The sequence below is a fragment of the Balaenoptera borealis genome (genome assembly GCF_965194805.1).
Source record: "Balaenoptera borealis genome assembly, chromosome: 4".
In the NCBI taxonomy this organism is placed as follows: Eukaryota; Metazoa; Chordata; class Mammalia; order Artiodactyla; family Balaenopteridae; genus Balaenoptera; species Balaenoptera borealis.
In genome coordinates this window covers 142,624,417-142,649,123 of record NC_138861.1, presented here as the reverse complement: position 1 = coordinate 142,649,123, position 24,707 = coordinate 142,624,417, and the positions used below count along the sequence as shown (strand labels likewise).

Below are 24,707 nucleotides of genomic sequence, written 5' to 3'. Positions count from 1 at the left end.
GTGTCTTATTTCTGTAACATCACTGCAAAAATTGGTATTACATATTCTCAAAATGCAATGCTCCTCTTTCTAATTAAAGCCACTGCCCTAATGCAGGACTTGGTCTTGAGATGTGTGTTGTTTTCACCTTTCCTTCATTCCTATTCCCCTTAAACACAGGCCCAGCTCTAGAGTGTCTCCTCTTTTTTTTTTTTTAAATAAATTTATTTATTTATTTATTTATTTATTTTTGGCTGCATTGGGTCTTCGTTGCTGCACGTGGGCTTTCTCTAGTTGTGGTGAGCGGGAGCTGCTCTTCGTTGTGATGCACGGGCTTCTCATTGCGGTGGCTTCTCTTGTCGTGGAGCACTGGCTCTAGGCACGCGGGCTTCAGTAGGTGTGGCTCGCGGGCTCTAGAGTGCAGGCCCAGTAGTTGTGGCACACGGGCTTATTGCTCCGCAGCATGTGGGATCACAGGGCTCGAACCCGTGTCCCCTGTATTGGCAGGCGGATTCTTAACCACTGCACCACCAGGTAAGTCCCTCTCCTCTTTATTATATTTGTCCAGGAGAACTCTTCAGATTTGGGTAAGAAGCAACAGGAAGTCTCACTCGTTGCTGGTGGGAATGAAAAATCGTACAACGACTTTGGAAAACTGTTTGGCTATTTCTTACAAATCTAGGCATACACTTACCATACAATCCAGGATTACTACTAGTAGGTGTTTATTCAAATGAGTTTAAAAATGTGTATGCAGTGACCTGCATACAAATGTTTATAGTAGCCTTATTCATAATTGCCACAATTTGGAAGCAAGCAAAACTCCCTTAATAAGTGAATAGATAAATATTCATAGACTGAAGTATTATTTAGTGATAAACAGAAATGAACTATCAAATCATGGGAAAATATGAAGGAAACTTACATGCATATTACAATGTGAAAGAAGCCAGTATGAAAAGGGTACATACTCTTGATTTCAACTATATGATAGTCTGGAAAGGCAAAACTATAGAGACAGTAAAAAACCAGCAGTTGCCAAGGTTTCAGCAGAAGGGAGAGGTGGAGCACAAGTTTTTTAGGGCAGTGAAACTAGTATAAATAATACTGTAATGGTAGATACATGACAAAATTTACATAACTATACAACATACAAAGTGAATCCTAATGCAAACTATGATCCTTAGTTAATACTAACGTATCAGTATTAGTTCATCAATTGTTACAAACATGCCACACTAATGCAAGATGTTAACAATAGGAGAAACTCTATGAAGGGAAGAGGGTGAATATGGGATCTCTGTACTTTCTACACATTTTTTTCAATCATCCTAACACCCTTTAAAATAGTTTATTAAATATGAATATATCAATTATAGTAATATTGTGTTATCTCAAAGTACAATGCCATAGGAATAGATACATCTTTATATACGATTTACTTTTAGGGAACGTCTGGCTTAGTGCTGTTAATGGGAACACACAAACTGGGATCAGTAAAACTTGGTAGAAGCCAGTTCAGGTGATTCACTTACATGCTAGAAGTTGGTGCTGGCTGTGCATTTTCCGGAAGCTCAGTTAAGGCTGCATGCCTCAATTCTCTTGTATGTTACTCTATTCCTGTGGCACTTGGGGTTCCTCAGACTTTGGTGGCTGGTTTTCTACAGGAAGGATCTGAAAACTGACTGACATTCTGAATGCTTTCCTTGGAGTTACTAAAATGAAATTTCTGTTTCCAGCGATTAAGGCAGTCGTTGATACAACCTAAATTAAAACTCAACTTCTTAATTGGTTGAGGTGGATGTACAGGAAGACACACAATTGATTGGGCTGTATTGGAAGACCTGTTACCATCACAGTGTGCCCTTGGTACGATGACAAGTGAGTTTATTTTCAAAATCCATTCCACCTCTTGTCAGAAGCATGAAGATGACTGCCAAGAACTATGAAGGGGCCTGGGATTTTACTTTACTTGCAATCTAGCAAATTAGCCTGTCACAAATTTTTTTTTCTGTCACAATCTCATGGATGCTGGAAGAAGACTCCTTGTAAGAAACAAAGGACGATTTAATACTCATACCAATAGCAGCAACTCAGGGTATCATCATTTTATTTTTTGCATTTTTAAGCCCAAACTTCTTCAGGGTGACACGACTTAGGATAAGATGACGTTTGCACATGCTGTTGTTTGCAATACTGATCTGGTACCCAAGGCCAAGGGCTTAACACTTTTTGAGCAAACAGCAAACATCCTACAAATAGCAGACAATGCAGCCCAATCCCTTCTCTCCATCACTGCTTCCAGGAAGTAAGAAGCTACAGGGAATTCCTGCTGTGGTTGCCTTCACCTAACTTGCTGCCTATGTACCTACAGAAACTGCTCAGTATAAGGAGACATATGTCACGCACTCTGGCACACTCAAAAGGATGTTCAGGGATGCTCAAGCCCACGGCAGACTGCCTCTCCCAATATAGCTCTATCTGTGAATTTAGTATTTGCCTGGTTTATAGATGTTTCTGAGGTGCATCCTTCAGAGAGGTTTTGAATTTGCTTCAAATCCAAAAAGGCTTTGCCTCAAAGGATTTTTGTATTTTAACTTGCTAAATAAAATTATCAGCTTGAAGTTTGTCAGACCACCTTAATTTTGTGATTTGGGCATGTTTTGTAGTTCCCAAATTTTAGCAAAGTACTGTACTCACCACTCAGCATCTAAGTTTATGATAATTAATTTTCTTGCCCTCCTTTTAGGCAGGGGGCAGTTCTGTTTTATCATACATTGACAGAATGGTTGTTTAGAATCACAGACTTACCAGAGGTAGTACTCCGATTAGATTTTTCACCTCGACTCATAATTCTATCTCCTTTTCTTCATGTCCTGTGAGACTTGAGCACCAAATTTCAATTTCACTGATTTTGCAAATGCCCTCAGCTGCTTATCTTTCTTAGTTCGTGACTTCACTGTTCTGCCTATTATTTATTTATTTTGTCTGAAAATTATTTAATATTTTGCCAGCTTATCATTTAAAAATACATTTCATTTAAACCTTTTAGCTGTCAAAGAGACGGTCAAGTTTCCCTACTCTCATAATATTGGAAATGGAAGGCCCTCCTTTTATTATTTTTATAAGATATTACAACATAGAAAGCCTGAAGAATTTCTCATGACACGATGTGAGATTTAAGACCACAGATTTCATGGTTTGTTCACTCTCCTTGTTATAACTTACATATGTGAACCCATGAGAATGGAACAATATCAGGTTTATTTTATCCTGCTCTGTTACTGACAGTTTAGCATGACCATACACTAATAGATTTAGGAAGCATTGTAGCGTGGCACGTGGCCATTGTAACGTGGCACGTGGCCAACAATTTTCCTGGGCTCCTTTCACAGGATTGTCCAAAGTTCTTTCACGTAAGTGCACATGAACGGTCTGATCATTTTTCTCTCATAGTCCAGGCTGCTTAGCAGTTAGAATGTGTGCCTAAGTACCCGCAGGAAACCAAGGCACTAGGATTATGGAAAAATCAAACCGTTTATCTTAATACTGGAATAAATTCATTAAAATTTTCTTAAAAGTCTTTTATCTGTTACAGTTGTTTCAAGGATGAGAGAGAGAGAGAGAGATTAAAAGAAATTAGTCTTCAAGCTTTTTGGTGATGAACATATGGATTCAGAGATGGAGTAGCTAGAGCCTGAGAACTCGGGGTTGATGGCTGACTTGTTACGCTAACAGAATACTGAAGGATTTCCTTTTGGAAAGCCTCACAACATGTCCAACATTGAGTACCTCAAAGTTAAAAATGCTCGGCAATGAGTTGAGAAATATCTCAAAAGACTATTCAGTCTACCCTTCTCAACACAATACTTTTCCCATACATGCAGAAGATAAGCACATTAAGCACAGGAATTTAGCAAAAGATTGGACTTCCTTGCCAACTGCATTATTATGGTGGAAAGCAACTTCTGTAACCACAGTCATAACTAAGGAAAGGGGGAGGAGGATCTCTGTTTGCTATGAAAACCAAGGAGGTGCCATCAGTCCACCTGAAGCTTCAGAGCAACACGTGTAAGAAAAGAGACTTCCTATCCTAAATCCTCTGGAGAAACACATGTAAGAAATAGTTTATCCCAAGTCCAGAGATGGTAGATAAGATTATCCAAAATAGAAGAGATGAAACAAAAATTATTTTCTGATATTCAAACGGTATTCACATGTTGCCTTTCAGCATTTTATTACCTAGTTTTGGTTTGTAGCAATATATGAGAATTGGTTGTTTTCATTTTTCTATGAAATTATACTTAATCACCATATATGAGGCCAAGAATATTAGCTCTAACTCTGTAACTGTCAAGCTGTTCACTTTTGAACAAGACTATTAACCTGATTTTCTTCAAAAGCCCATTGTGTTTTAGGGTGGGATGTTTTGGATCCAAACTGAAAGGACTTGGAATCTTTGACTCATGCCTTCTGAGCCGAATTAGCTTCAACAAACAATAGAAACCCTCTGACAGAGTTTTCTTATCTTTAAAATGTGAATAATAATACCTACCTAACAGTTGTGTTATAAGGACTTCTTATAGTAATACATAAATACTTAGTAAAGTTAAACTCAGTAAGAGCTCAGTAAATAGTAGCTGAGATATATTATTTTAATATTTCAATTATTATTAATATCTATCTTATAGATTTTTTTGAAAGGGCAAATGGAATATATTATTTAAAGTATATCTTATGTTTTCCAAAAAAAAGATTAGTTTTCTTTACTTTCATTATCTCCAATCTGCCTGTATTTATCAGTAAGAATATATTATCCTCTATAATTAGCAAAAAGAGTTATTATAGGATAAATTAGGAAAAAAATTTAAATAAAACATACGTGATCTGTTTTAGGATAGAATCTTAAATTATGCATGCATTAGGACCAATTTTATTGGCCCATTTTATTGAGGCACAGAAAACTTAGGTAACTTGTACATAGGTACACAATTAATATGTGAAAGATGTGGGATAGAAACCTGGAAAGACTGCTTACAGAGCTTGCACTACTAAACCAAAGTGTTATAGCTCTCTTGGCTTGCAAGCATCCAAATTGAGGATGTAAATTATAATGAAATCTCTAGTAGTCAGAACACAGTCATTAGCATGTTCATGTCAATCTGGCTTTAAAAAAAGCTTTTGCTAATTCATTTGCATATTCTTGCTTCCTCAGAATTTTGTCAGTTCCTCTCATTATTCTTGGACAAATTCTTGATGGTGAAAAACAACTTTTAAATTGTTTTAATATCACACTTAAAATATATATATATTTCCCAATTCCACAAGATAAAATGTATTAGCTGTTATTGCAAGATATTTCCAGGCGAGATATTTAGTCATATCATTAATTGTTCTCTAGATCAGGATTGGAAAATAATCCATGTAATATCCAATGATTAAGTTGCTTTTGGTGTAAAAGGTGCCAAATAAAATGGCCTTTTTGTGAATACTATTTTTGAGAGTCACTATTTAATAAAATTAGCGAGCATGGCATATATAATATATGTATATTCAGCAGATGTTTCATTCACTAAGTAGTATTGAGATGATCAAGGTTTAGACATAATCTGCTCAGCAAAAAATTGTGGAAACAAATTGTTTGATAGCTTACTTGATTATTAACTTCTTTGGTACTATTTACAATCATAATTTTACTGTTTGATAATTATTGTTGAATTCTTCAAAAAATTAAAACTGTTATTTCCAGGAGGTTAGAAGCACTTCAGTAAGCCATGGTAGGCTAAGGGCAGCATACTGGCCATAAAAAAATGGCAACGGTTATTGCATGAACTTAGTAGTGCCCTTTTATTTCCACAAAACGTCTAATGAGTCCATATATACTGCATCATTGAGACTGATTGAGAATCTAAGAATTATAACGCAAAATGCAAGTTTTTAGAAAAATACAGGAGATTGTGAAAATATATATACTTTTAATTTGTTTTAAACTTTTTTGTTCTTTCCAGTTATCCCAATAGCTAATTTGGTGTTGATACGAAATATATTGTGATCTTTACTTTTAAAGACAAGAGCTAACTATTTGCATCATTCCAGGACAGTCCTGATGAGCTTGCTTCACTAGGGCGTGAAGTGTCTCTGACATTTTTATGTCATAACTGGAGAAATTCAATGCATAGTCCAAAAACAAACAGGTGAAATGTTATTCACTTGTTTTTTGTTGTTGTTGTAGCTTTTAAAAAAATATTTCTCACTGAGATGTTTGTGTAATTGTTCTCAGTTTATTCTCAAAATTTCTTTTTTTTTTTGGTGAAAACATTGAGATATTACTTTGAAGGTAGGCTTCCTTGAGTGGAAATATTAGTAAGCTACAAGCTATCTGATGTTATACAGAATAAGTAGTACTTGATAACTGTTTTTTTTTTTTTAAGAAAGTTAAGGAGTTGCTTTCACTCTCATTTTGAATTTAATAAAACAACTTGATAAATGTATTCTTAATGATATTTTAATGTAAGAAACTTTTTTAAAGTTTTGAAGCTCAGATCAAAACATCTTAATGTAAGGAAATAATGTGATTTCCTTTTATGTTTAATTTCGATGGAATGCTATTTGAACATCTCTAAATTAATATTGAATTTAATGAATGCCCATTCCACTAATCAGGGAATCTAGAAAAGTATAATGATGATTTTGGCTTCCAGAAGCTTAAAATTTAGGTGGGGAAACAATATAAATGTTAAGCACAATTTTAGGAAGGGAAACCTGATTGAAATAAAAAGGTGTTTTGGGGGGGGTGTTAAGACTACAGCACGGGAGACACAGAGCCAAGAAGCACTAGACTTGTGTTCTGTTGGACTGCAAAATGGGGGAAACTTATAAAGGCAAAACCACAAGATTACAGTTAGTTACATGAGTTATCAGAATTATAATTGAAGCTGGCAAGAAGTAAGGGTGCTTGTTAAGTAAGGATTGGTTGGGGTCCAAAATGGTTGCATAGTTACTAGAGGGAGACCTTGAGATCAAAAGGTTGCAGCTGGCAGATGTGGTTCTCAATTCAGCTGGCGGTGTCCTACAGTTCAAAGAAAGTTCAAGTTCTCAGTGGGGCGGAGGTGTCTCTGAGACCAGGTTCATAACGGCCACCCAACTCCATTTTTGTATGTCTGAACCATGATTACTCCATTATAATTTTAATTTGTCATCATAAATATATTTAGGAAAGAAAAGAAAAAAACAAAAAGAGCTAAAATATATGTTACTGTCCAAATGTATTATGAATTAATAAAAGGAGATAAGCTTTATATAGACTTAAGTTTAGAACACAATTTTGATATCAAAATACTGCTGGAAATAACAATCCTAATTATTTTGAAGAAAAGAGTTAGTGATGATCTCCAGACAACAAACACTAAAACATTATTTTGATTTGTTTGAATTTTACAGGTGGCAAAATAATATTACCTTTGAACTACAGTTAACACGAATCAATCTCGAAGCCATTGCATCTGTAAAACAAAGGCTCAAGTTTTCCAATAAAGTACCTCTAAACAATCTTGTTGCTTAGGGTGAAAAAATTTTTTAACAGAAGGAAGAAAGGAAATAAATGTTAACATTGAGTCTTTCAAACATTTAATATATTATTGTATTTGTGTGACAACCAATCCTATTCAGAGGCTCTTGTAAATTTGAACTCAGTTTAATTAATCATGATACTGCAATTTTGTGTACATTCCAAAAATAGTAAAGCAGAAGTGCTATTCAAATTAATTGTAGATCTTCCCCAAAAGTAGAGAAATATGTATAGGAGATCAATAGATATTTCTGTATGCAGACAATAAATATTTCTGTATTAAATAATTAATTAATTACGTTAATATGTGCTTCTGTTATTTACATGATATTTTGACATAAACCCTTATTCTGTCAGCCTTAGATTTTGTTTAGCAAGTGCTATGGTCTAAATGTTTGTGTCCCCTCAAAATTCATATTTTGGAACCTAACCCTCAAAGTGATGGTATGGGGCCTTTGAGGGGTCATGAGGGTGGAGCCCACATGAATGGAATTAATGCCCTTATTAAAGTGGCACAAGAAAGCTCCCTTACCCCAGCAGCCTGATGAGGGCCCTCACAAGAATTTGACCATATGGCACACTGATATTGAACTTCCAGCCTCCAGGACTGTGAGAAATAAATTTGTAGTTTATCAGCCACCCAATCTATGGTATCTTGTTATAGCAGCCCAAACATGCTTAGACACAAAATGATCTACAGATTGAATGCTAACTCTATCAAAACTCCAATGGCTTTTTTAAAAATAGATACAGGAAAAAAATCCTAAAATTAATGTGGAACCACAAAAGTCTCAGAATAACAAAGCAATTTTGAAAAAGAAGAACAAAGCTGGAGACATCACATTTCCTGCTTTCAAGAAGTATTATAAAACCACCATAATTAAAACAGTATGGAATTGGCATAAAGACAGTTGTACAGACAGTGGAACAGAATGGAGATCCCAGGAATAAACCCACACATATACAGTCAAATGATCTTCCACATGGGTGCCAAGAATACATAACAGGGAAAGGACAGTCTCTTCAACAAATGGTGTTGGGAAAACTGGGTATCCACAAGCCAAAGTGTGAATTTGGACTCTATCTTACACCATATTAAAAAAATCAACTCAAACTGGATTCAAGGCCTAATTTTAAGTGGAGAAATATACATTGCTGTATTTTTCAGTGACTCATCACATAGCAATGCCAGATAAGATGGCAAAAACAATGAAAAGGAAAGCATACGGTGATATGTGGGGGAGAAAAATATAGCTTCAAAATTGCAATTTATGATAGGGATTTAAATTTTGTTGAATGGTATTTTGGCACATATATATATATAATTATATGATTTTTATCCTAGATATATAAATGTGATAAATTATATGAATATGCTCTAACATTTAATGATAGTTAACTTTTCAGGAATGAACTGCTGTGATGGTGTGTTATTCTTCTTAATTATTTTTAGATTCTATTTGTTAACATTTTATTTAAAATTTTTGCCTAATTCATAATTGAGATTGGCATTTAGATTTTATTGGTGCAATTTGTGTCAGGTTTTATTATCAATATGTTACACACTTAATAAACAATGTTTGAAAAATTATCCCTATGCTCTAAGATACTTTAGTGTTAGAATTATCTGTTCTTTACAATTCTGTTGCTATAGCTTTATGAAACTGAGCTTATCAAGTGTTTTCTTGGGGGATAACTCAATGACAGGTTTCTCTGATTCTTTTGTATACATCAACATGTATATTATTATTTCATTTCCAGGATGGATTGTGGCAACTACGTTTTCCTGGAAAATTATAAGTTTCATTGCAATTTTCAATTATATTTAGATACAAGTAGCAACTCAATTTACTATGAATCTTTCTGTGGTTTGTTCTACATTTTATTTTCTGATTTTATCAATTATTCTTTCTTGCATCATTATTAGAGACTAGTACTTGTTTCATTTCTACTCTTTGCATGGTGTGTTTTTAATTTCTTTTTGAGTCAATTTTAGTTTATGTTCCATGGACACTCAACAGAAAGTGATCCTCTAATTTCAGGACTAAGAATTCACATGTCAGCAATCACCTCTAATTCACAAATTCTTATTTTAGGCTTTGTATATTTTTTGTTTTGTTGTTCTTCTTTTGACCTTGTCATTGTCTGAGAGGAGTGAATTAAAATATTTTACCATTATTATGTTTCTGTTTATTAATCTTATTTTTTCAAATACAATGCTTTATGATTACAGGTACTAGATTATTTGATTTGTAGATATTCATAATCTAAGGTCTCCCTGCAAATTACTTGTTAACTTTGCTGCTTTCTTTAATCCTGAATTTCACCTCATTTGATGGACTATATAGATTAGATAATAACGGTGTATCAATATTAATTTCCTGATGTTAATTGTTCTCTGATTATTTATGAGAATGTCTTCTTAGAATATACACTTTGAGGTATTTAGGGATAAAGTCATAATAAAGAGTCACATTTTCTACAATTTACCCTCAATGTTTAGAAATAATCTTTACATATATACTATCATTAATTATTGTTTTATTACATAGATAGACAATAGGTAGATGGATACATAGATAAAATAGTATGATAATGCAAATAAACTAAGAAGTAAACAATTTGTGAACCTGGGTAAAGGATATAGACACTTTTTTGCAGTATACGTACAACTTTTCTGTAACTTTGATGTTATGTTTAAATAAAACAAACCACCAGGAAGGGTTTAGCATTTGCTGCAGTTTACTTATGTTTATGAACTGAAGCTTTCTCATCATTCCTGGACACTGATGCTTTTCTTGTCTTGCCAGCCCTCTGGGTATTTATTATGCCCTGTTCCCAAAATGTAAAGTTAAGTTTTATTTCTAATAGTGACAGTTGAAACTAATAGCTAAATATAAGTGAAATATTGAACGTATAATTTAATAATCAAATTATGTTCCACTACACTCCCTTTACATATTCATCACTATTTCATAGTTTTATTTTATACTGGGTTGTTTTTTAATCAACCTGTTTATGAACTAAAATACCCTTAGTGAGTTTTTTACAATAAAATTATACATGTTATTATGAAGCTAAGCTATCTTAGAGAAGGATAAGATTTGCAAGGCAATGTGGTATTGTTTTCATATCTTTTTGGACATCAGGATATGATTTATTAATTAGCATTTTTCCTCACCATTTGGAACCCCAGTTTATTTTCAAATAGCCACTTCAATTATTACCTTTCTTTATTTACCTTTACCTCATACAAGCAAAATTAAGTAGATTTACTAAATACTAGAATAGACAAAACAAAGCTTTGATGGTTCATTGGGAAAAGGATCAGGGAGTATAATAAAATTCAAAAGGAGGAGGAGAAATATGTGGCCACAAATATTTGGCAAGTTTTATTTGAGAGTATTTCTTTTTTTTTAATTTTTTTAAATTTTTACATCTTATTGGATATAATTGCTTAACAATGTTGTTAGTTTCTGCTGTATAACAAAGTGAATCAGCTGTATGTATACATATATCCCCATAACCCCTCCCTGTTGCATCTCCCTCCCACCCTCCCTATCCCACCCCTCTAGGTGGACACAAAGCACCGAGCTGATCTCCCTGTGCTATGCGGCTGCTTCCCACTAGCTATCAATTTTACATTTGGTAGTGTATATATGTCCATGCCACTCTCTCACTTTGTCCCAACTTATCCTTCCCCCTCCCCGTGTCCTCAAGTCCATTCTCTACATCTGCATCTTTATTCTTGTCCTGCCCCTAGCCAATCCTCCCAAATGAAGTGACTTAAATATATGGTAGGGAAAAGTAAAAAACAAAAAAATTAAACTTAAAATTACCATTATGGGCATAAGATTCTAGCATGGCAATTTAGAATGTATTAATATTTGTTTGTGTACATTTAACTTAAATCCTTTGTTACTGTAATGTGCTTTTTGTGACTTGATTACAGAGGTTATAAAGGTAGGTTCATATTGAGAAAAATATCATTGATTGCATTTTGCTATCTACATGTGAGAGTAAATTCCATATAATTGTACATTGTCCCATAAGTTATTTTTTTTACATAATTAATCACTGATGGAAAATTTATATTTTTTGTACACAGTTTTACAGAAAACAGACATATGTTTTTGATTAAACATAATGTAATTTTATGTTTCAAAAATCAGGGACTATTCATTGTTGTGAAGAGAAAATAAGAAAAAAATTCGATTGTGAGTCTTCCAAATATTGTACTATTTCAGCATTGATTTAAAATATTCAAATTCATATGATAAAGAGTATGTTAAATTCTACACACATACAAAGTTCTGGAAAATAATTTTAAATAAAGAGTAAAGTTTTTAAAGTATATAAATCCTTCTACGAAAATAAAATTACTGAAATACTTCAAACTAACACTTTACTGACCAAAAAAACACAAACAAACAAGTCTTTGGTACATAAAATTGTAAAACCTTTTCTTATTTCTTTTTTTAATGTAACTTTCCAATATATTTCCATACACTGACTATATCCAGGCTGACTTATTTAGAGAGGCTTATAAATGGAAATTATAGTACATCTTTTCTGAACAAATAAAAGCAACCTGGACAAATTCTTTTTTCCAATCAAATGAGAAATTCAGAGAATCCCAGAGAAAAGAGAAGCACTTTTCTTGAAAGAAGCTTCCTTTAACGTTGCCTTTTAAAGACCAGAGGGACACTCTTTCCAATAATACAGGTAGATAATAAAATACAAATAGAAGCATCACTCCAGGCTGTGAGAAAATATACCAGCATGGAGTTATGTTGTTTTTCATATACCTTATAAAAAGTCAAAGTCCTACTTGCTTCAATATTTTCAAAGAGTTAGTAAAAACCAACAAAGTCTGTTCAAGTTTATCTGCTCCCCTTTACCTCTCAAAATTGTCACAAACTATAGCTTTCTAGACTCTAGGTTTGAAGAACAGAACTCTGCAATATTTACTTATAAGTTTAGGAATAAAGTAATGGACAATTCATATTCTATCCAAAGGGTCTTATTTTAATCTGTTGGTTTTTCTATACTTTATACAAAGCTATAAATTGTTTTCAGAGATAATGAATATAAATATAAGCAATTCAATATTTATTGTGTAATTTTATGTAGTATGAAAACACATGTGTGTATACATAATATACGTCATAATATATGTTCTATTTAGAAACAGAAACTCATCCTTCATATTGGGACAAGAAAATATTATAGTGAAATACAAAGTTGCCAAAGTCTGCAATAGAGATCAATGCAAAAATAATATCAATGAAGCAGAAGTTTCTACATTGAAAAGAGATACAGAATAGTATCAATAATACAAAATATCCAGTTTAAAATTTAAAGGTCAGGTTTTAGAATTTCAGGCAGAATTTAGGAGAAATTATGAACAAATGGAAGAGGAGAGAAGATAGAAATCAAGAGGGACAATAGTGTTTCCACCTGCAGATAACTTATACCCTGTATTAGAAGGTACAATACATGGAATAGAGAACATAAACAAACAAAAAAACACAGCAATTACAACAAAAATATCTATAAGTTAATCAAAAATGTACTCTGCTTTTAAGAAATACCTAGGGTTGGAATGAGGAGAGAGCAGATTGTGTATTTCACAACCAGAGGGCAAGACAGGGCCTACTGGCCTCTGCAGGGAATGAGGCATCATGGCACCTGTCGCAGGGAGGTATGACACCTTTCACTGATGCTGCCATTATGTTTAAGCTCCTTAGACTGAGATGATACCACAGGAAGCGAAAAGAGGGAGTCATAACAATCGAACTTCAGAAACTATTATTGGTAATGTTTACTGTGCACAGCATCGGAGGGAGAATCTTATAAAGAGTAGTGAGAACTTTTGAATGATATGAGTCGGAGACAGATAAGAACATATGAGTTTCAGAAGAGGAATTTTTCCACAGAGAGAAGTGAAATTATTCCCGCATATTTTTCTTGTACCTCTCCGTTCTTTTTCTATGTTGGTCTTTTAAAACTAAACTTTTCCATTAAAAATAGCTTTTACAGCTATCAATATAACCATTCAAGGACATATTACATTTATGGTTTACATTTATGTATGCACTTAAAGAAAATCAGTATATTTGTGAACTACTTGTAAATCCAGAAATATAAATGGTGTATATATGTATACATGTGTATGTATGTATTTATATATATGGATGTGTGTATATATATATAGTTATAGAAATAGGTATATTCTACATACATAAAACCAGTGGGAGAAGAATATGTATCCTTGGCATTTTGGATTATGATTGAAAAATGAAGGAAGCCTGAGTGCTGTTTCTTTTTTTCTTTTTTCTTTTTTTTGAACAACAGTCATTTCTCCTTGAAGCTCATTCTTGAAAGTTCTGTATATTGATAATCTTTTTCACTTTTCAAAGTTCTGTATATTGATAATTCTTTTTCAAACAAAATACCTTCTAATTTAGTTCTCTCAGATATATTTTTTATTTTTCATATACATTTCTAGCAGTTCCCTGGATAATCCAATTTAGCCCTAAGCCTGGAGGGGTTGTCTTATTTTCATATTAGATTTGTTTAATCCATCATTGATACATTTATATAAAAGCTCACCACATGCCTTGCATTTTTATAGCAATTCATCTTACATTTGTAGGATATCAGATATGGAAATTAATTGAGAATGTCCTGCAGGCATCTTTTTTTCCTAGTGAGACAGTGAGAAGAATTTATATCCATATATTATTTTTGCAATACCGTTCTGAGTAACTTGGTTAATGAAGTATAAATTATGTCTGAAAATTCTTATATTTTCATTTTTTGTGATCTAAATGACTTTTGCTCTCTGTGGCAAATATGTATTTTAGAAGATAAAGAAACATCTGTCTCATTTTGATTTTATGTTTCCTGTTATAAAATGGAAGTTTCATATCATTAAATAGAATTGAATAACTGGTGCAATTCTCATAATAAGAGGACTTGCTGAAGCTGAACTTAAATCTTCTGCCATTACTATGAAATTCAAAAACAGAAGTAGAGACACAGACTTGTTTAGTGAACAGCAGCCAGTGACTTTTGAAACAAATTATTTAGAGGGAGCATTAAGCTAATAGGTAGACTTTTTCTTTTCCTTTTTCTTCTTCTTCCTCTTTTTTTTTTTTTTAAGAAGACTTCATTTAACAAGAAATGCATCAGAGCAAAAAAAAAAAAAAAAAGCTGTGTGTGGTGTGAAAAGTGTCCTGCTACAAAACATCTATAATTCTAGAAAAGATGCAACATATATCATATTAAATATATGTTGGAGCTAAAAAAAATGTTGAGGAAAATCATATGAGCTAGTTACAAAGAGTAAATAAAATTCAGAGTGCTGGGTAGGATTTAATTTGGTGTTTACACAGCCAGAGGGAAACAACAGATAAGACTTTGACGTGTTGATAATGGAGATTTGGTAACGAAATCCCTAAATAAAGCTAGGACTCCCAAAATGATACATCTTAAGGGGAAGCCTGAGTTAGAAAAGAAATCTACTTACCTAGCAAGGGAGACGAGGAGAACTCTCTTCTGCTTCAACTCAGCATCAGATGAGGAAAACTTCTCTTAAAAATGTATAACCATTGTCTTACACTCACATAGGATTCTGACAGAAATTTCATGATCCCTGTCATCCAGGAATCCACAAATTAATATGTGAGAGGCTGTGAGACGGTGGTCTTCCAGGGCAAAATGCAAAAACAAGCACAGGTGCTCTCTAAGGAAAACTTCCTCAATTAAGTTTCGTCAGGATTCCCACAGACAATGGTCAGCTTTATTCTTTAATGAAAGAATGGAGAGGTGCGAGCTCGCGCTCTAGCACACAGGGTCTCCCCGATGGGCCGTGGTCGCGGCTGCGTTACAAGGTCTCGTCAGCAGGGAGGCGACAGAGTTCTCGCGAGACTGTGCGCTGTGCTGCTCACGCTCCAGATCCCACGGTCTGTGCGCAGCATCTCTGCGCAAGGCCCGCCCACTGAGCTGAGGTTTCAGGGCAGCAGCCGTTTTGCGCTAGGAGCTCTGGTCCAAAGCGCCAGCTGGAAGACCTCTGCACGCGGCACCCTATGAGCAAGTGAAATTAGACTGAGCACAAAGGCGAAAAGAAGGTTAGACTTTATTACCCAGAGTGTTTTTATTTCCTCGGAATTGTTAATGGGCTTTGCTGGTGACAGTTGTTGGGTCACAACCCCGGGAGCTTCCTAGGTATAATGTGAAACCAGCCCACATGCACAGAGGGCAGGGAGAGACTGAAGAAAGAGGTGGACACTTCAGAGTGGTAGATGGCAGGTTTAATCAGCAAGGGAACTTACATATGAGGCTTGTCTTGAGCAGCCGCGAGAGGCTTCGCATCGCCCACCGGAAGCTGAAACGGTTATACAGAGGCCTTCGTGGGGTTTAGTCACATGCACCATCCAGATGGTCTCAACACCCTTAGCCTTTCTCAAGGCTGTGACCTTGAGCAGCTTCCAGAAAGGGAGGCAAGTGGAGTGCCCATTCCAAGGACAGGAGAGGTAGTGAGATGCCTCCAATTGCCCTGGTCCAGCTTGAGGGTCAACCAGTGGTCATGTCCTCTCAGCGATTTCCCCCAACATTAATGCACTTTTCTACACATGCTATAGATTTATGAAAGTAAAAATAAATATCTTCCAATATGATATATAGAGAGATTTGTTACTAAAGGAAAATTGATCTAAAACTAGGCACCATTTTTGTCCTGATTCTTTATTTCAATGCTTTAATCTTAGCCTGCTCTATATTATTTTGGGTCTTAACATCTCTCATTACTAACTTGCTTAACGTGTGTAATAAAACATTAGTTAGCTTCCTTGAGGACTATCTAGAGATCTTATTGCGCTGTTTAGGTATTTGCAAGTAATACCAACTAATTAATCGCTTTCAGCATCTGATATGACTTTTTTGGGGGGCCCTGGCACTTAGATTTAATTGGTAGATACAAGATGAAAACATAAGGTAGAATATATATAATCCAACTGGTATTGCCTGGGTTGATTTAATTAACTTCTCCAGCTAGGTGAGAACATCTTTTATTCCTCAGCACTTTATTTACATAATCCTAAACCTGGCAACCTACTCAAAATGGAGATTTTTCTTAGAAAATGTGGGATCTATGTCCAGCTATCTCATGTCCAACATATATATATGACTGGGGTCACTGAATCAAAACCCCTTACAGTTGACTAATGCTTAATCCAAGACCAACTAGAAAAATCAGATAAAATACAGGAGTGGTGTGTTTATTTTGAGGCAGTCAGCCAGATGTATACTTATGATTTGTATACACTTCTACATTATACCTGTAAATGCAGCTGGCAGTCAAGAAAGGAACTGCTACTCAGCTTCGGGATTGTGTTGAGTCCTAATAACTAATTTGCACCCCAAACACTAGCTTCGTATTTGCTTCTGCATACCCCACCTTGGTACAATTTCTACATATACTTTAAGCTTCCTTAAGGTAACATTCAGTAAAAATATACATTTTAGGATACAAATGCATATGATGCCTGATGCAGAATGAAAGTATAGCACTAAATCAAAATATTGCTGGTGGATTACACATGTTCTAAAGATTGGCAAACACGTAATGAAAATTTAAATGGTCAAGTAAGGTTTCATGGAGTCTCTGAGGCTTAAGTTGAAGTTTAAGCAGGGCAAGTTGTGTATGGAAAGATAAGAAAATATGGACAAATAGAACAACCACAAATATTGGCACATAGATGAAAAATGCCATGAAGTATGAGCACAGAATAGTGAGGATACAATTACTTAGGAGTCATCTCAATGCTTTTAATATCTCATGCTATGAGATATATATATATATTCAAATGTTTGATATGCAGATAGAAGCTAAAGCATCTCTCATCACTAATGCTGAGTCTATAACACCTCCTTCATATTTTCTTTACCTCGTCATTTTTATAATGGTAATTTCATACTTTAAATTGGCATTTATTTTGGTCACCTAAAGAGTTTTAACATTTAAGTCATTAGTTGCTTTTAAGTTTGAGAATATTAACAGGAATCACGTAAATTTTTTTAAACCTTAGGGATTCTATCTTTAAAATATCCTTTCTACATTATAAAACAAAATATTATCTGTGAATAAGTTGATTTTGTATGTTTTTTTCTTCCATCATGACAATGATATAAAATAGTGAGAATGGAGCTTTATCAATATGTTAAGGCTACCAAAACTTTGTGGTAAGTATATTTTCAATGAAGTAGAGCATGTCAACTGTAAATATCAACCCATGCCCTATTTTCTCTGATTATTTGTTAATAAGCTCAACTTTCCTATTTAAATTGAACTAGTTTGGGTTCATGGACAATCACAGGACCACACTTGAGGATGTGTGGTCTAATTGGGACTTGTGCAGACTGATTTGTCTATTGGTCCCTCCTAAAGGAGTGACACTGTTTATGCAGGAAATACATGTGTTTCGTATTGCTGGTGAGGCAACTGTGTTTTTTTGTTTGTTTGTTTTATAATATAGTATTGAAAACATTGTTACTTTTTTTTAAAGTATTTGTTTTTATTTATTTATTTATGGCTGTGTTGGGTCTTCGTTTCTGTGCGAGGGCTTTCTCTAGTTGTGGCAAGCGGGGGCCACTCTTCATCGCGGTGCGCGGGCCTCTCACTATCGCGGCCTCTCTTGTTGCGGAGCACAGGCTCCAGACGCGCAGGCTCAGTAGTTGTGGCTCACGGACCCAGCCGCTCCGCGGCACGTGGGATCTTCCCAGACCAGGGCTTGAACCCATGTCCCCTGCACTGGCAGGCAGATTCTCAACCACTGCGCCACCAGGGAAGCCCAACTGTGTTATTTTTAAGAGTTTGGTGTTATTTTTGTTTTATTTGCTGATTATTGGTAACTAATCTTCAAAATTAATAACAGACACCTGCTGATTTGAGTAATTTTCCTGATAAAACATATCTGTATTATTTTGTTTTTCACTTGCATAAAGTGTAAAATAATATGTTGAGGTAATTACAATATTCATGTATGTGGATGTATGTGGAAATGAGTAATTACACATGTCAGAAAGATGGGAAAGAAGAGTCTAGATCATTGTTATAGTGTCCTTTGAAGATGTCCCTGTGAAATTATTTCCTTCTCCTTTGGGATAAGGATTAAAATAATTCTTGGAAGTTCACCAGATGCCTTCCTGATAATAAGGTTCTGTCATTATGACAGATAGTTATCATTTTGGTAAATTATTTCTCCCTTCTAGCATGTTTAGATCTCTTCAGTGGATGCACCTGTCTTATGTGTCTTCTAAAGAAAATGAAAATGACACGACTTCAGGGGTCTGTTGGTTGAAATGTTTTCTCTAATTATCTGTGTCAGCACAGAGAGAAAAAATGTTAATTCTGACCTAAAGATATGGTTCAAGAATCTTTTCTTCACGCACTTTCACGATTCTCATTGATCTTTTTATAGTGAAGGCCACTTAGCAAAGATTTCCTCTGGTAAGTTCATATCTTTTTTTTTTTTTCAAGTTTTCAAATTTTTGCTACATTTTCTCTGGTAGTGATATTGCAAGTAGCAGGTAACTGGCATTGTTCTCTTGTGCTCATTATCGTTGTAGATTTTGAAAAACAATCTAGCAGAAGTACAGGATTCCAAGTTAACTGTCAATTATATTCTTACTGAACAGAAAGAGCATCTGGTTTTCTAAACTCCTGATTACAGCCTTAAACCTGAGATAAATGTTTTAAAATACATTGCAATTTCATAATCTTGAACAAAATATTAACTGTAGATACAGTATCAATTTGCAATTTCTTATACAAAAATCTTTATGTGGGGAGAAGAAAATTTTTATTTATAGGGAAGCATTGTTACATGAAAAAGGCATAGAAATACTAACTTTGGAATGACAACTTACATATGCTTTAAGACTTCTCAGGTATAGTAGAACTTACAAATGTCATTTATTGTGCATCTGTGAACACGAAGCCATATGTTGAACCTGATTTTTCAAGTAAATTAAAACATTACAAAGCTAGAGGGCAATTACTAAATTTTTGTCAAAAGTCATAAAAACTAGCACACTCTCTAATCCCCAAAATAAATAAGAATGTGCATAAAAATATAGGTCTAAGATATTTCATAGTATCATTTACAAAATTAATATCTGGAAACAGACATAATATCCAATAGGAAATGATTACATATGAATTTTAGCACATCTATATGATGCAACTGTAGACTTTGGTTAACATTTTCTTTATTTTGCATAAGTACATTTGTTGGCATCAAATATCAACATGCTATATTATGTATAAAAAGTTACAAAATAACATGTAAAGAAAAATGTTCTTCAGCAGTTATTCAAAATCTGGAGAATTATATGCAAAATATATTTTCAGAAGTAGCATTATTATTGATTCTAATCTGCCTTTTGATTATGTCTGTTTATGAATTTACAGTGGTTAAAATAAGATGTGGTAATAATGATGATGATAGTAATCATTATTACTATTATATTAATGGTAAACACCCAATTTCAGTTCTCTTCTTTTCTCCAGTGTTTCCCAATCATTTTTATGAAATATGCACAGATTAAAAAAATAGTAATTTTATAGCAGCCTTAGCTAAACTGTAAAGAAATTTGAACATCAATATAGGGCTAGGTGAAAATTTCTCTTCTCATAATTTTGTCAGATTGATTAATTAAATATATATTTCAGGCAAGATATTAAATATTGAGTTTGTAAAATACCTCAAAATAAAATGTTTTCAAATATTATAATGATAAAGTTGAGCTTACTTCTGTAAACATAATTTTTTAATATTGAGTTTTATGTTTACAATGGTCACATCCAGCTATTGACTGAGGTTTTTAAAAGATTGTTCACATTCTGAGAGTCTAAACTGATAAGAAACTGTAGAGACAGGTGGCAGCAAATGGCAGAAGAGTATTTCTCAGGTTTTCTCTAATTGATAGAAACTGTTTTTATCTTTATTAACCAGGATTTTGCCATCTCAACTTTTTAAAATTGTGTTTTAAGGGTGAAATTTTTCCATAGTTTATCAGTTCTTTCTTTTCTTTAATTGAACAATATAATGATGAAGTTAACTATGATCATACAAATTAAAATATGAATACAAGTAATTTCCACCAAAATGGGATAATTAGAAGATTTTTCTTAAGTCTACATAGATTCGGTTCTACTATCTCTAATAACTCATTTTTAGAAAGGTAACACCATCCAAACAGTAACACTGGAGCATTTTTACACACACTCAAAGTTGATTGTTGCTCTAAATCCATAAAATGTGTCAGAACATGTTCCTGTATTTTAACACAGTGGTTGTAATTATCAATTACATTTATTCAGGTATTCAAAATTTTCAGTTAACAAATCATTTTTGGAGACAAAAATATTTCTTCAAAAACCTGCAAAATTAGAGTCACTCTTACAATATTTTGAAGTATTTTGATTATAAACTCTTGATAACGCTTTTCCTCTGGATAGCAGGTTCATAAACATTGTGAGATTCTTTGTAAATTTTGGATTTTATATGGGTATTGGACTTTTTCAGGAGTATGTTTATGTCATTCTTCAAAATAAAAAAATACAAAAATTAGTAAAAAGGCAAGGATGTTTCTTCTGTCCACTCCTTTTCAATAAAGTAGTAGGAGACCTAGCAACTACAATAAGATAAGAAAGAAAAAAGTATACAGATTGGGAAAAAAGAAATAAAACTGTCTTTGTTCACAGATGATGAGATTGTCTATATTGAAAATAAGAAAGAATTGCCAAAAAAAAAAAATCTCCTGGAACTGAAAAGTGATTAAGGTTGCATGATAAAAGGTTATAAAAATGTTATAAAAGTTAACTACTTTTCTATATACTAGCAATGAACATGTGGAATTTGAAATTAAAAGCAAATTATGACTTACATTAGCATCACAAAAATGAATATAAATATAACAAAATATGTACAATTTGTATATAAGGAAAAGTGCAAAACTCTGATTAAATGAATCAAAGAACTAAATAAATGGAGATATATTCCATATTCAAGGATCAGAAAACTCAATACATCAAGATATCAGTTCTTTCCAACTTGATCTATAGATTCAATTCAATCTTAATCAAAATCCCACAAAGTTATTTAGTGGATATTAACAAACTGATCCTAAATTTTATGTGGAGCAGCAAAAACCCAAGAGAGCCTATATGATATTGAAAGAGAAGAGCAAAGTTTGATGACTGATTTTCCGCAACTTCAAGACAATATGAAGCTACAGTAGTCAAGACAGTATGGTACTGGCAAAGAATGGATATATCATTGCAACAGACTAGAGAGACCAGAAATAGACTCCCCATAATTATAGTGAACTGATCTTTGACAAAGGAGAAAAGGCAACACAATTGAGCAAAGATCATCTCTTCAACAAATGGTGCTGGAACAGTTGAACAACAACACTCATAAAAATGAATCTAGATACAAACTTTATAGCCTTCACAAAAATTAGTTCAAAGTGGATCATAAACCTAAATGTAAAGCACAAAACTTTTTAACTCCTAGAAGATAGCGTAGGAGAAAACTTAGATGACTTTTGGTGTGGTAATATCTTTTTTAGATACAACACCAAAGACACAATCCATGAAAGAAATAATTGATAAGCTGGACTTCATTAAAATTATAAATGTCTGCTCTGTGAAGGATACTGTGAGCAAAATGAGAAAGCAATTCACATACTGGGAGAAAATATTTACAAAAGACACATCTGATAAAGGACCATTACCCAAAATATACAAAGGACACTGAAAAGTCAACAGTAAGAAAATAACCCAATTCAAAATGGTCCCAAAATCTGAACAGACACCTACCAAAAATGATATACCAATGGCAAATAAGCATTTGGAAATATTCTCCACATCATCAGAGATGTGTGCAAACTAAAACCACAGTGACCTACTACTACATACTTATTAGAATGGCCAAAATCTGGACACTGACAACACCAAATGCTGGAGAGGAGATGGAACAACAGGAACTCTCCTAGATTGCTGGTGGAAATACAAAATAGTACAGTTACTTTGGAACACAGTTTGACAGTTTCTTACAAAACTAAACATTTTTTACTGTATGATCCAGCAATCATAATCCTTGGTATTTATGTGACTTGGAAACTTATGACCATACAAAAATCTTCACATGGATGTTTAAAACAGTCTTCTTCATAATTGTCAAAACTTGGAAACAACCAACATGGCCTTCAGTAGGTGAATGGATAAATATACACCCAGATGATGGAATATTATTCAGTGCTAAAAAGAAATGAGCTATCAAGCCATGAAAAGACATGGAAGAACCTTAAATGCATATTAATATTACTATGTGAAGGAAGCCAATTGGAAAGGCTAAATACTATATGATTCCACTGACATAACATTATCAAAAAACTAAAATTAGGAAGACAATAAAAATTTCAGTGGTTGAAAATGTTTAGGGGGAAAGGAGAGATTAACTGGAAGAATACAGAAGATTATTAGAGCAATGAAAATCTTCTGTATGATATTATAATAGTGGATACGTGTACATTATATAGTTTTCAAAACCCATAGAGTGTACACCAAAAGTAATGAACCCCAACCCCTACATTGTAGGTGCCTAACACATTTTTTAAAAAGTTATCGAATTTAAACTGTATCAGGTATGGCAAGGTTGTCATAGAAGATGATGTTATTCAGCACACATCCCTAGGAAGTTAATAATTATTAACGTCATTCTCTACTTGATCTCCAGTCTGGAGTGAGCTTAGCATCAGTTACTGCTCTTGGTCTCCCAATGGTCTCCTCCAGTACTAGAAGACAGTGATGGTCAAAATCTTCATAGGTTCCTTTTTAAAAATGTATCCCAAGAGACCAGTGAATGTATTTAAAATTTGAGCAATACAAAGAACATAAACATATGGCATTAAAATTCCAATTAAAAAAAACCTCTTGGAATTTTATATCTATACATAAAAACAGTTCATCTAACTTTAATATTCCACATCTGACGATCATAGAATCTTAAAGCTGCATGGATTCCAGAATAATTATTGCTCATTACCTCATTTGTATAGATACAAAGCCAATAAGATTAAGTGAATTCCTCAAGGTCACATAGCTCATTAGAAGGTAATCTTTGACCCAGATCTCTTGGCTCTTTTTTTTTTTTCTTTTTTTTTAATTGGCGTATAGTTGCTTTACAATGTTGTGTTAGTTTATGCTGTGCAATGAAGTGAATCAGCTATATGTATACATATGTCCCCTCCCTCTTGGACCTCCCTCCCACTCCCCCCACATCCCACCCGTCTAGGTCATCACAGAGCACCTGATGAATAATCTTTTAACATCAGATCTTTTTTGTAGTACCAAGTGATGTGTTGTTCTTATTTCATTTTCTATAATTGAATTGCACCCAAACATTTCTAACTTATCATAAATAAACTAGATTTGTCTAATAAATTATGTATCAATATATAAAAATTACAGTACAGCACAATAGTGGGTTTCTATTAAGTACAATGTGACTGCATGCATTTCAATTGTATTATATTTGTTCCTATGCCATTCTATCACTCTGTTACAAAGAGATTGAAAGCTCTAAAGTTAAGGATAATTTAACAAGAAACTAAACATCTTTATTACATCTATCATACTCTAAAGTCTACTAGGTTAGACAGTGATTCTTTAGAACTGAACTGGTAGAAGAATACAGTTATTGGAAACCATTGTATAGGCTCTGCTTTTCTCATGTTGAACCTAAGTAAGACTATTATTTTTCCCAGTTTAATGCAGTGTTACAGCCCAGAGTTTCAGTTAACTAACTACCTAACTAACTAACTAAATCTCAGTGTATCAAATGTGATGAGTAAGTTTACCTTAAACTGATTCATTGTAGGAAGAACTTCTTCTGATGGCTCAGGAAGGCAAGTTAAAATGGATAAATAAAAACTACATTGCTTCCACAGGTATATTAGCTTGACAGTGCTGCCACAACAAAATGCCACAGTCTGGGTGGCTTAAAAAATAGAAATTTATTTTCTCACAGTTCTGGAGGCTAAAAAACTGAGATCAAGGTGACAGCACCTTTGATTTCCCTTGAGA

General features: G+C 33.7%; 1 protein-coding gene across 1 annotated transcript in view; it reads right to left on the bottom strand.

Moving 5' to 3' along the window:
• Positions 1–202: 202 nt before the first annotated feature.
• Positions 203–24,707, bottom strand: part of LOC309627668 (uncharacterized protein) — a 46,888-nt gene continuing 22,383 nt past the window's right edge. The window contains exon 2 of the mRNA XM_082389837.1: positions 203–11,299. The gene's annotated coding sequence lies outside the window, so the exon portion shown is untranslated. The remainder of the gene's footprint in view (positions 11,300–24,707) is intronic.